Genomic DNA, 13,308 nt, shown 5'->3' on the forward strand with positions numbered 1-13,308 from the left:
ATCAGCAGACATTCAAGGACCAACGCAGGCTTTTGGCTGGCATGGGGAGAGACTTTGATGAAAGTGAGGCTGTCCTCGTCCAGCAGCAGAGGGAATACGAGGACAGGGTTCACAGAGAGGAAAGGGAGCTTGTGAGGCAGAAAAGGTGACGCCGACTCAGCTGCAGGAGACTCAACAAGACAATCTCTTCACAGAAGTTTTGAGCCAAATGTCTTTGTTTGTTTACCGCAGCAATTCCACACACTGCTTTGACTCCACCTTGACTCTTCTCTAACATAAAAGTAACCGTATTCTGAATAACAGACTGTTGCCACATTAGTTGAAGCTAGCAATAATGCATAGCTTGTGATTCTAGTGCTTTAATACGCTGATTCAACTCGGTGATCATTTGTAAGGCGGTAGCTTGTGCCGCTCTCATATTGTAGGTGTTCGAATTATTTATTAAAGACCACCAAGTATAAATTAAAAATAATGTTTATTGGTTAACTTGAGCATAATTTCAGAATGATACTTTATGTAATCGTTTAATCATAATAACAGTGATTTTTCTCTTGGCTTAGTAGATCAGCAGGGCCTGGATACATTTTTTGGGAGATAAATCAAGAGAAACAAAGAGAATAACAAGTTCAATATAGGCCAGTCAGCTGACCTTGTTCCAGCTGTGCGTAGTAAACCAGAAGCTGAGATCTTTAAGACTTTTCTTCCATGGATTACGAGGGAGAGCCGTAATCCATGAGCTTTAAGCAAACCAAATCATCCACGGAAGTGATGAGGCTCACAGATGTGCATGGTGCTACAGCGATGTGTATATGTGTGTGAGGCAGAGAGACAGCGAGATGGAGTGGGTTACAATAGGATGGATTAATAATTTTGTTTTGTCCAATAGTTCATTCCTTGTCCTTTATACCAAGCTTAACAGAGCACACATGCACCTTATACACATGCACACCTGAAAGATCAGTTTTTGAAGAAATAGTGCAGAAACAGATGGAGAGATCAGAGAAGAAAAAGAAATCTGGATTTTTTTTTTCCCATTTTAGTGTAATCACCACAAAGCCTTCTAAATTATCAAGCTTTCATGTCTAAGAAGTTAATCTCAGAGGTCAAGTCTGTTTTAGCTCTGGAACAGAGAGACAGGAAGAAAAGGAAAGAAGAGGCTGCATGCGGGTCACACAGGATTTAGACGGAGAACGAGACAGAGGTATGAATGTAAAGAATGAAAGAAACTGTCATGAGTAAACATCTGAACTGGGCCAGGTCTGATCCTGCACGGAGACTCAGCTAGGAAACCCGATTTAGTCAACAGGCGACTTAAGAAGTTATTTTGTCATGGCGTAATAGTCTCTTCATTTTTTTTCTTCTTTGGTGCCACAAGAGCTGTAAGCACCTGAAAATAAACACCGTCCTGATGGATGCCAGCAGTGTCTCGGTGTCTGAGTGCATGATAAAGCATATGGGATGTCAGTGATAGCGGCCCCTATTTGATGTGAATTACAGAACTTGACTTACATATGAGCAGATACTTTCATTTTAAGTCTGACTGACTCTACTGTCCTTAAAGTACTATAGGGTAGTATCTGGTGTGTAGCTGTGTGCACTGGTGCTGTTGTGACTATTTGACACTTCTGTGATTGGCTTTGTTCTACCAGCAGTGTTAGATTTCTATCCTTGTTAATGTATTTAAATATTATGGTGACAATTTACATGTGCTTTCCCTCAAGGCATCAGTAGTCTCTCTATAGATCAGTCTCTTCTTAAGGTCTGATCTATTGTGAGTGAGTACTCAAAGTGTGCCTGCATGTTGCATGATCAGGCTTTTTCACAGCAAGCATTTTGGCATGTAATAACAGGAAAGTAAAGGTATAATTAATTATTTAATTGGTGTGTCCTATTTTCATGACCCTGGTACTGTTCAGACTCTTGTGGTCTTTGTTACTGGAACATCTTGCCAGGAAGAAACAGTGTTTGAAACCAGACTGAAGCTATGCTGCTTTCATATGCATTTGACTACTACCAAAGTGTCAGATTGATGTGCTTTGCTTACTACATGTAACATGCATGTTTTGTGTATATGCATTCTGTAAATGAACATTTTTTCTTTCTTTCTTTCTTTTTTTTTTTTTTACATAAACCTCATAAATTCCTGTAAATTTGATGCAAGTATAACCCTAAACATCATCGTCTGTAGCTAGAGTATACTGTTTATAATGACTGGAGGTCTATAGTCTGCCATCTGCAAAATGAAGTGTTATAATTCCTGATTTATTACCTGCATAAGTGGCACTGGCACGCTCGGATATTGCTCAGTGACACAGGTGGGATAAAGAGAAGGGGTGCTAATGTGAAAGACCTTTAAGGATGCCACCCCTGTTGGAAGTGAAGTCTTATCACAACTCAGTGAGACTTGATTAGCGATTATTAAAACCTCAGAGGTGCCTGTGTTCGTGCAGCTGTTAATGCCGTGCCGACAACTTCATTAATATTTTGCAACAAACATCTTAAAATTACATCGGCTGACATTATTACATAAGATAAACAGTTATAATAACTTGCCCCTGCTTTCTATTTGATGAACTAAGTAACAAACTATTTCTTAATCACATCAAGCATCTCTGACATTTCTAAAATGCAATTATTTCTCCTCGGCAATCGACATTCATTATGTGTTATCTATGAAAAGCTAAGGTTGGACGGTAATTTTGGTCATGCTGGTGTGACGGTGAGGAGCTTCAATTGAAAGAGCTTGAGATAGAGCACTTGCAAAGTTACTGATGAGCAGCAGCACAGCACAGATCCTGGCTTAAAGGTAGCAGCAAACCCATTTCACTCGCTTTAACCAAAACACACAGAGCACGCTACATTGAAGTGTCTTGTTTCAGTGTTTCTCATACCGCAGCAAAAATATCCACAGTCATTTCAGCTTCGAGCAAACTACGACTCATAATTAATTACTGTGTTGAGAGGAGAAAGGGATACCAGGGATGAGCTGGAGAGAGAGGGTGAGGGAGGCAAAAGACAGATAAAGAGAGCAGGAGAGGGGGGGGGAAATTTGGCTCGTGAAATAACCGAAGAGCTGAGGGAGGAGCTGGGAGGAGAAGAGGTACAGGTAAGGAAAAACGGATGGATGGAGAAAGAGGAGGACTTAAGGTGGTGCCATTCGGCAGCTGATGGAAGTGAGAGCAGATACACGGCCCTGCATTCCTGTCTGCTCGTTAGAGTAGGGAATAAGGGAATTGGGGGGGAAAGAGAGAGAAATGGTGGAAAAAAAGGCTAGAGCCTTTGAATTTATTCTATGAAAGCGGCTGTCAGACAGTGCCTAGCAACACCCTTTAAGAAGGAGGATTCCTGGCTGCATTAATTGTAATTACAGCAAAATATCTCCTTTTGATTCAGAGTAAGTTGATGTGTCACAACATGCCTATATCTTAATGCAAAATCATCAACTCCTGCATGCATGCTTCCTTTTAAATATAGATTAAAGGGAAACATTAAAGCCCTGTTTTACTCTTCGCATAATCATACTTGAAAGTTTGCCACAGTCATCTTCAACTCAACCTTTTATTTATCATTTAAATCTATTTCAACTGCTGTTTTGTTATTCTGTGTTTTGCAGTTAATTAACAAATAGCGATGACGCTCTTTCATCATGGGTTTCTTAACAGGGATCGTCTGATTACAATCCTTAATGGGTTCTTAATCATTGTGGGGACTATAATTGATTAGAGATTCATTAAGTTCACCCTTTTGTGGTCGCTGCTCTATGTGAAACCCAAAAGCCCCTCCTATTCAGGAAGTCATACACAGTCTAACGAGCAATGTGCTGATGACAGGCCAGTGGGCTCTTCAACAGTCCTAATGACATTAGAGCCTCTTGATCTGGACCGATAACACACTCTCCCAATCACAGCACGCATCAGCACCCACTGCACAATGGCCCAGCCCGAGCCAAGAATGTGTGTGAGTGCAGAGTTTATCAGTGTGTATGTGAGTATGTTTTCTGAGTGACCTTATTTTGGATCCAAGGACTGTTTTGAGTGTTATACTAAAGCCATGAATGATATTGTAACTGAAGACACAATGCACAGATTATTTTCTGCACAGAAAACATTCTTGAGGGGCCGACTCAGAGCGTGTGTTTAGAAAAATGAGCACGATTGAACGCCATCCCACTAAGGAGGATTTGTAAGTCTCAGATGTGAAAGAGGAAAAGAGAACGAGTGGCAAAAAATGAAAGAGATTGAGCAAGGAGTGGGGATGGGCAGATGTCAGCTATTTCTCTAAAATCCAGAGGGGTTCTTCAGTTGGATCTTTGCCTAGACCCCTTCTTTGAAATGCTCTTACTCACTCTAGGAGCATGAAAAGAAAGTAGAGACACTCAGTCTGAGAAAGCAGAAAGTTTGTGACACAACTCGAGTACCTCACACTTAAAATGGATCAGTATAGCAAAACATATACATGTTACTTCTGTGGGGGAGACTGGGCCAGTTGTAATGGGGCAACTGTAATGCAGCAGAAACGACCTACAGTAAAAATGCTTATCCTGCACATGCTCATTAGGATTCTCTCTCTAGATTTTATCGTCAAATATTTGAGCTACAACACCTGACAGCTAAATGAGAGAATACAGCCTAAACATTTTTAAGTTACATTATTAGATACTTCTACAGTAATGTGATTACGTTGCAGTTTTTTTTGTTTGAGATGTAAATGATTAATAAGATATATTTATTCAGTGTTATAATTGCCCTTATTTACTTTACTTACTTCTATTTGTACTATTCGCACATACATATGTTCCTTTCATCAAAAGATGACTAGTGTATTTCAAGTACTCTGAGTTATAAAGGGAAAATGTTACAGTTACCCCCAGTCTTCCCTATTAGTAATATATAATCTGTCTGCTTCACTTTAAGGAGGAGGTTTCTTTATATGACCATATGAAGCTGTGCTCACATTATGGTACCCCTATCTATTTAATAGTGAAGTAAAAGTAAGTTGGTTGTGTTCTATAGAAGAATTTGAAAGACACCCCCCCCCCCCCCCCCCCCCAAAAAAAATCACCAATACCACCTTTTTTTTTTTTGGTAAAAGCCAAAAGCCTAAACATTTCTTTATTCATGCAAACGCAACGAGGACTCTTCAGCTAACATAGCCCATTGTAAAGCTGGATTTAGTGCAAGGCAAAAGGCAAAAGACAAGTGTGTTCCATTCATGACGGCAGTGTTTGAGAATGACAACCGGAAGCTACTGGGTAACATTATGTCACAGAGATGTTTGCCATGTATTGATAACTGGACCAAATGGCTTCTGACTGCAGTTTCAGTGAAGCGAGTGGGCATATTTACAGTGTTGCTAAGCTCTTGAAGGCTGTTTTTAGAGGTGTTAAAATAGTTTGAAATTTATTATGCTAGCAGAATTACTTGCCAAGTTTTCTGTGCTGGTATTCCGGGTAACACAGTGACTAGTGATTTGGTATTTTAGTGCATTTCTCGCATGTATACCTGCTAACAACGACATGCAGTATATAAAGAGTGTTTTATGTGGTGTGTGAGTGAAAGTCATTGGTTTAACTGTGGATATGCATCAAGGCAATGAGAAGTCTCTGAATCACTCAGTCCAAGAATTAAAACATGGAGCTGAAAATGAGAATAAGAAATCTACTTTAAACAAAATGAGTAGGGGGGGTCATTTCTGCTGTTTTAAAAACTCAGTTATTGCTTTTAATAATTAAAAAATGCATTGTTTACAGCGCCTTGATGCTTGTAAACACTGCTGATTGCTACATCTGTGGTTATAAAGTCTGAATCTCTCAGTCAGTTATCTTCCATTCATGTGATATGTACCCAGTTGACAGTACAATCCCAAGGCTTTCTTTGTAATATCAACAGCTCTGTGGTGGATTAGACCTCCTAACCCTGATCTTGACAGGGTATCTGGTGACAGTAATCCATGCTGCTAATCCATGTCTTGATGTAAACACCAAGGACACCCTGCTTTCTCTCTCTTTCCTCTGTGTCCTCCTTGTTTTCCCTTTCCACTGCTACTTTGAGAGAAATGGGTATTCCATCTGGTTTTTTTTTTTTTTTGTATCAGCAGGGGTTAGCTTAGCTTGATAGAAATGTTGGACTTGAGCCCTCTTTAATCATTGCTTAAATTTTTGTCTATTCCTTTGTGTGTGTTTGTGTGTGTGTGTAAGTGAGAGCTACATAATTATTCTTAATTTTCTCTTGCTGTGCTTAATAACAATAATGAAATTTAGCAACGCTGATTTGTTCATGGCTCTGAACAGGTTTGTAACTGCCTCCCAAAGTAATAGTTTTTAATTACTGTTTTTGAATTGGAGCAATTGTTAGCTTGTGTTTCTTTTACAAGCAACATGTTATTATATGTTAAAGTGCAGAAGGAGGTTTGCCTCCTGGATCTAAAACAAGTAATTGTAGCTGGGGAACTAAAGTCCATTGAAGACATGGCCATACATACAGGTCTGTCTGTGTTCTGTACACATTAGTGTTCATGTACACATCAGTGCAAACATCTTGAACCTTTCCATTTTGCTAAGAAATAGGCGTAGGGATTTAATAAAACGTGCCAACAAATGTCATATCATGATATCAATGATATACAGATGCCATGTCTTTATATTTCCTAGCAAACACAGCAACGATAAGATAAGCCCAGGCATATCTGACAGCAACAGTAGCACAAAAAGGAGTTATTTCAATAGCATCCAAACTTTTGCTAACCTTAGCAGCACTAGCCTTGTTTTCTCCCTTGCTAGCATTCACATCCCTCTGCAGAACATGGTTACGTGTTGCCTTGTTTGCTTCGTTATAATGCAGTGCAATTTATTTTGACAAAATTTACATGCAGCTGTCATTTTAAAACATTTTTTTTTTTTACATGAAATTACTGCAGAAACGCGTTGGTTAGCATAACTGCTATCTGTTTACTTTCTCCTCTCCTCATTTACAACCTTCATTCACTGAGAGAGCAAGAGGTGGCATCGTAACATTGCTAAACTGGTAGTTGTTGATGTACATTAATAAAATAGGAATAACACCTTTAACGGACTACTATTTCTGGCACCTTCTAGCAGGGGCAGCATTTTTAAAATATCTACTCAACTAGTTACACACATTGCTAAGTTTTACCTTAATTTCCATTGAAAACACTACCTAGGCTGCCTTTGTGCTTTCATTTATGTTATAATGTGTTACTGTATATACTGCTGTGTTACTACAACTGCACTATAACGCTGCTGCTCCTCCTGGCACCTTGTGGCAATAGATTCACACCTTATTTGCACTAATAAAGGCTGCTGCCTGCCAGCTGCAATCTACGGAGCCCCGCAAGGGACATGGGAGAAAAAAAAATTAAGATGGACTTTTGTGAGATCTCGCAAAACAAACTCGGGATCTCGCAAAACTTTTCCAAGACCTGCTGGTCTCGAAGCCGACCCGGAGGTCGAGGCACGATGTGCCAGGAGAACGGTGTTCCTCCCGGCTGTAGTAGGTCTTGACCTTCCGTTAGCTTCGAGATGGTGGGTGTCAGATCTCCGAAAACGTCGGAGCACTTTTGCAAATATGTGATGTCTTGTAAACCAAGCAGATATTTGACGTTTACACAACTACATTCACGCCTCAAAATATCTTAAAAGTGACCCAGAAAGCGTAATATTACAACTAAGTAGCTGCCGCCATTGTTGGAATTCATCTCGCAAAAGTTTTGCGACCCGAGTTAGTTTTGCGAGATCTCGCAAAAGTTCATCGTAATTTTTTTTTTCTCCCATGTCCCTTGCAGGGCTCCGTAGCAATCACTGATGAAAGTATTTATTTATTTTTATCAGTGATTGCAGTGAATGAGAAATATCATTATCAAAAATCCCCTTGAAATATTTTGATGCAATTTTGAGGCTATATTGCTGGAGAACTATTGCTCAAGACCACCTTAAAAATAACAGGAAAATAACAGTTTCAAAACACAAATTCAGACTGTCATACCTTAAACAAACTCTTTAATCAAATTGAGGAATTGTCAGAACTGGCAATAAAGCGCGAGGGTTATAAACTGTGTCATAAGATGGTCAAGCTGTAAACTCATTTTCTTAATACTATTTCTAACATTGTAGAAATGAAAATGTGAAGTCCAAAAGCATGCATATACATCAACATATCAACAGACCTTGCACACAGTTGTTTTTCAGTTTGAACGTGTGTAGCTGGGTATTTGCCAGCAATGCTACTCTCCATTTGCAGTGTTGGTATGATTTTTTTTATGCAGAAGTGTAAAGTCAGAGCGTATGTCGTGCTGTGTTGTGGTCCGGAGGTTTGTGAGTTGATTGGAGTGGGGGTGTGCGCGAGTGTGTGTTTGTGCATTTGTGGGTTCTGCTGGGTGAGTGTAGCAACGCTATGTTTTCCTCCAGTCCCAGTGTGTGGCTGCAATGCAGAGTGACGCTCATTCCTCTGATCAGTACAAGGGCTCAGCATGGGAGAGGGGTGGGTTGAGTTTTCGAGGGGGGAGGGGGGCATGTTTAATATGGGGAGAGTTCTACTCCAGTCAGTACATCCACTGATCTGGGACACACATCTCTGTCTGCTAGTTTTCTAGTTGCCTCTGTGTCACTGTCTCTTTCTGTTCTTCCTGTCTTTCTCATCTGTGTGCTCTCAAAGTTCCAGTCCCACACTGGTTCTCATACATACACAAATGCATACACTTTGCTATTAACAATGCTACAAGTGCAGCTGTGCGCAACCACTACTTCTGTAGTAGTGCCCTTTTTCACTGCGCTACTACAGTACAGTACATCACATCTCACACCCAATCCAAACCACCTTGACCATTAGCACTAAGAGCCTCCCATAGATCTGTGCAGTCAGATTGAGTGGACAGGCAAGAGTGGATGTATAGCCTGATGCTGTGCTTGTAGGGGCCTTAGCCTGTAACACCATCCTTGCTATGCCCAGCCTTGCCAGCTGATATAAATCAACAATACACACCAATATTACATGAAAAAAGGGGACACAAGTGGACTGAGCAATGGCTAACACCGCTACCACTTAAGCCAAAGCCACAAAAGGATGATGATTATTTCCATTTTTAGCAATAGTGACTTAAAATCATCTGTCCATTCTGAAATTATCCCATCATCTCTACATTTTAGGCAAGTGAACAAACTACTTGTCTTTAATCATTGTCATCACTGCCCGTTCCTTTGATAAATGTATGTATTGTCATTCATCCATCCCCCTCCCCCTTTGATCCTGTGAAAAATTATCCAAACAATCTGGAAACATTGTTTTCTCTAGAATATAATGAATTATCTATAATTACTCCCCATGTTACTCACTCATAATCTCCTAATCCCATTTGATTTAGTGTTTTTCTGTCAGTTATTATTTTTGAGCATTTTTACTCTTTGAGAAGTTAAGCTGTTTACCAAAGGCTTTGACAGTTTCTTCATTTCCAAGTCATTTCTTCAACATAAATGCCCCCTGTCACGCTATAAATAGTAGAAGATTATTCTGTTGAGGCTTGCTTTTTGTTGTCTCCGTAAATTGTCATCTCTAGCCAGGCCTCTCCGTTACACAGTTGTCGGCAAAGCAAAGTGGCTCCTGTCATATCCATGATGGTTTCGCTTAACATTGTTGTCCCTGAAATTAGCTTTACATCATCCAATGATAAGATGTGTTTTTGTTACTTTTATTTTTTATTTATTTATTTTTTGTTATCTATTTCATGAGTAAAAGTGACACTTTTACTTATATGTTAACTAATTGGGCAGCATGATGGTGTAGTGGTCACTGTTTCGTCACAGCAGAAAGGTCCTGGTTTCTGATCCAAGCTGGGGCCTCCCCACTCTTGCATAGGTTCTCTCTCAGTGCTCCAGCTTCCTCCTTTAGTCCAAAAGTATGTTGAGAGGTAACTGGTGGTTCTAAACTAGTTATAGGTGTCAAAGTTGGCCTGAAGGGCATAAGTGGAAAAAAGGTGGATAAATTTTGTTTTACATCAACTTGCAAAACCCAGATGTTCAAAGATAGTGTGTTAAGTTATCATACTATTTCTTACTTATCATACTATCTTGGAACATTTGGGTTTTGCAAGTTGACGTGAAACAAAACTTCATACCAGCAGGGCATATGTGCAGGGTAGATGCTGATGCTTGGTCAAAACACTGGTGCAACGCTACTTCCTGTCTGTGGGTTGTTTGAGAAAAATTTCAGACTGCCACACTGTGTGCATGAAAGGCAGGTAAAAACTCTTTTTTTTGTTTTGTTTTTTTGTTTGCCTGCATATTTGTGATGTGTAGCCATGACAAGGATGCACACATATCTCCTCACTGCTTCTCTGATTTCTCAATCCTCTTTCATCTCCTCTTCTCATTCAACAGTTTCCCTGAAAGCAAGATACCACAATTAGGTTGTGAAAATGCATGAATGTAATGTAAATGACAGTTTCAGTATGTCTTGCCTTTTACGTTGTTGTTTTATAGTAATCATGTGATTTCTTCTCTGACTGGCTCCTGACAGCTTTTAAAGGCAAAGCAAAGTGAGACAATGGAAACATACCAATTGTTTTTTCTAAATGCTGAGCTCAAACTCTGTTTTTGAGTTACAGAGCTGGAGATAATGCACACAAACACAGGCGCACACATGCAGTGTTGTTTTTTGCCCACAGCTTTAGCGATACTGGAAGTGTGTTCTGGAGAAAGAGTGTTGATCATGAATTCTTTAACAGGTTTTGATGTCTACGGAGCTGCAAACACATGATTGTGTGCAACAGTGTGTGTGCTACTTTACTCATATTTGTAGTGTAATTCTACATGGCAGATAGCCCAGAGCAGCCAGACACACAATTAGGTCACATAACTTCAAGTCTCCTTTACCTTTTCTCATCCTATCTGCTTTATTTGCTTGCTTATCTGTAGATGTAACACATTTGAATCATGACATTATAATGCAAGCATAACAGTTGAGAAGTTATTGGTGTCATGGAGTAAATTACTTCTCATTCTTTTAACCACCTGTTGTACCTAGGTTTAAAATGAGCATGCATACTGAGGCAGTAAGGGAAAAGTCGGACAATAATGGCACATAACTAGAGCAAGATAAACTATGTTGTGTGTGAGTGCGCACACTCAGAACTAAAGCAGGCTTTAATTAATGGACCTTGATCATCAGCAGGCATTCACAAACGGCATCTAAACAAGGTTGCCCCACCCGTCAGTGAGTGTAATTGCATTTCAGCAATAGATTTGTGAGGTATACACTGTTATATCGGGGTACTGCTGATGAAGATTCCCCCCCATTTTTTGTTTGTTATTTGTAAAGCTCTCAATTTATTTTTAAATGGAAACTATGGAGTCTTTTTTCACTGTTTCTTTTTTTTTTGGGGGGGGGGATGTCATTTGTGAGTGAATGCCGTATTTTTTATTCATGATGGATTTGAAGGTGATATAAAAGCATCTACCCCTTATTTTTCCACTATGTTTCACGCTCTTTCACTTCCCATTTAGTCTCCTTTCAACTTGCCACCTTCGATTCTGTCTATTTATATATAACATATAACTATAGATTATAGATTGTAAAGACCTGGAAATGTCAGAACTTTTTAGTGGAACCGTTTTAGCACAGTTGTCTTGCAGAAAAATATAAATGAATAAAGAAATCCTCCAATTATTTTTTATTTTGTTCAAACTGCCTTATGTGTGTGTTTTTGTTAAAAAAAAGTTTTAATTTAATTTTTACATTGTTTATAGTGTTTTGTGCAGTGTTGGTCACTCTACGTCTGTTATGTCTGTCTCTGAATTCCAATCTACTGCATGCTTTTTATCCATGTTCCTGTCTTGGCCGCTTATTTCTCTGTCCCATCTTATGTCTTTGTCATACCTATGGTAATGATTGCTCTTTGCACACTCATCTGAAGCCATGCCACCTCTCTATATCAGTTTTTATCATTTTCATCACCCTCTCTGGTCCTCTTATCATGAGCTGAGAGGTTCTGCTCTTCTCCCTCTGCCTGCCAGGAGATAGAGGGGAGATTGGTGAGATTGCAGTGAGGTTGCATTTTACACCGCCGTGACTTATGATTGCTTGAGTATAGACGTAAAATAAGTTCCATGGCAAGATAATGTTGGGTAACACTATCGTTTATGCATTCAAGTGTCCATAATGATCTTGAAGGTTAAGGCTTCCAAAAGAATTCGGATTTTTAAAGTCTGCAAATTTATAATAGCAATGTGGAAAATGTGTTGTTAGTAGTTAGAACAAGTGCAGATGATATTGAAACTTTTATCTTTATTTTAAAAACTTTGCAATGAGCAGAACTGTGCTGTTGCTCTGCAAACCTGCCTTTCTTCCGTCAAAAGATGTGCATGAAGTGTGACAGACAAGCCCTCGCATTTTACTTTAACTTAACTATGACACGAAAAACTCTTGACGTGTCACGTCAAGAGTTTTTCGTGTCTTCACACGACACGCTCACACAGCAGTGCACAGATTGCTATAAATTGAATATGATAAGAGAAGATGACGTTTCTTGTGCTGCTTTTTTAGGTGTTGCTTTATCATACTCATCTCTTTAGTGCTCTTGGTATATGCTAGAAAAATACAACCCTATATTTTCAAACAATCCTGGCAGATTTGATTCAATAACGTGGAGTTTATTTAAGCTACTTTTGGCTGTCCCCTTATTCACAGGGGGTGCCTCAGCAGGTAGCTCAGCATGTTTTATTTAACAGATTTTGACACTGAATGTCTTTACTGACACAACCCCAGAGATTGTGTCTCCTCATGGGATCAAACCACTATGCTATGAAGCCAATATTGTGGAGTTTAATACGTGGTAATTTTAGCTACATGACGTTGTTATTGTATTTATCACTAGTCATAATACCCAGCTTACCACTGGCATTGGGTGTACAGAACTTACATAGGGGACCCCCATGTTTCCAGGAAGTGCTGTATTTTCTTTTTGATAATCTGTGCAGGTGTGTGTCTTAATGTGTGCTGAGTGCTTTGACACTACAGCTATAAAAGCTCTACCTACTCCATCGTGCATCCGTTTCATTGTCGTTTGATTTCATGTAGTGTGTGTGTGTGTTTGTTATGGCTGCATGTGCAATGCTGAGTGTGCAAATGACCTGAGGACCACAGGGAAGCTTATTTCTGCAACCGCTTGCATTTTTTCCCTAATTGTACCTTTTTCGGCCTTTTGTGTGTGAAAGCACGTGTGTGTATGTAGGTGCTTTAAAGAGGGAGAGATGGTCCTTTACTCTCTGCTAGCAGTGTCAGCAGGTGAGCTGCCCTATTG

At 39.6% G+C, this 13,308-nt stretch overlaps 1 protein-coding gene across 1 annotated transcript in view; it reads left to right on the top strand.

Moving 5' to 3' along the window:
- Positions 1-13,308, top strand: part of plxna4 (plexin A4) — a 243,291-nt gene that overhangs the window by 11,649 nt on the left and 218,334 nt on the right. The gene's annotated exons all lie outside the window — the stretch shown is intronic.

This window comes from Copadichromis virginalis, linkage group LG17, assembly GCF_057382275.1.
Source record: "Copadichromis virginalis isolate Kocher_CV1m ecotype Utaka linkage group LG17, C_Virginalis_male_GT1.1, whole genome shotgun sequence".
Lineage (NCBI taxonomy): Eukaryota > Metazoa > Chordata > Actinopteri > Cichliformes > Cichlidae > Copadichromis > Copadichromis virginalis.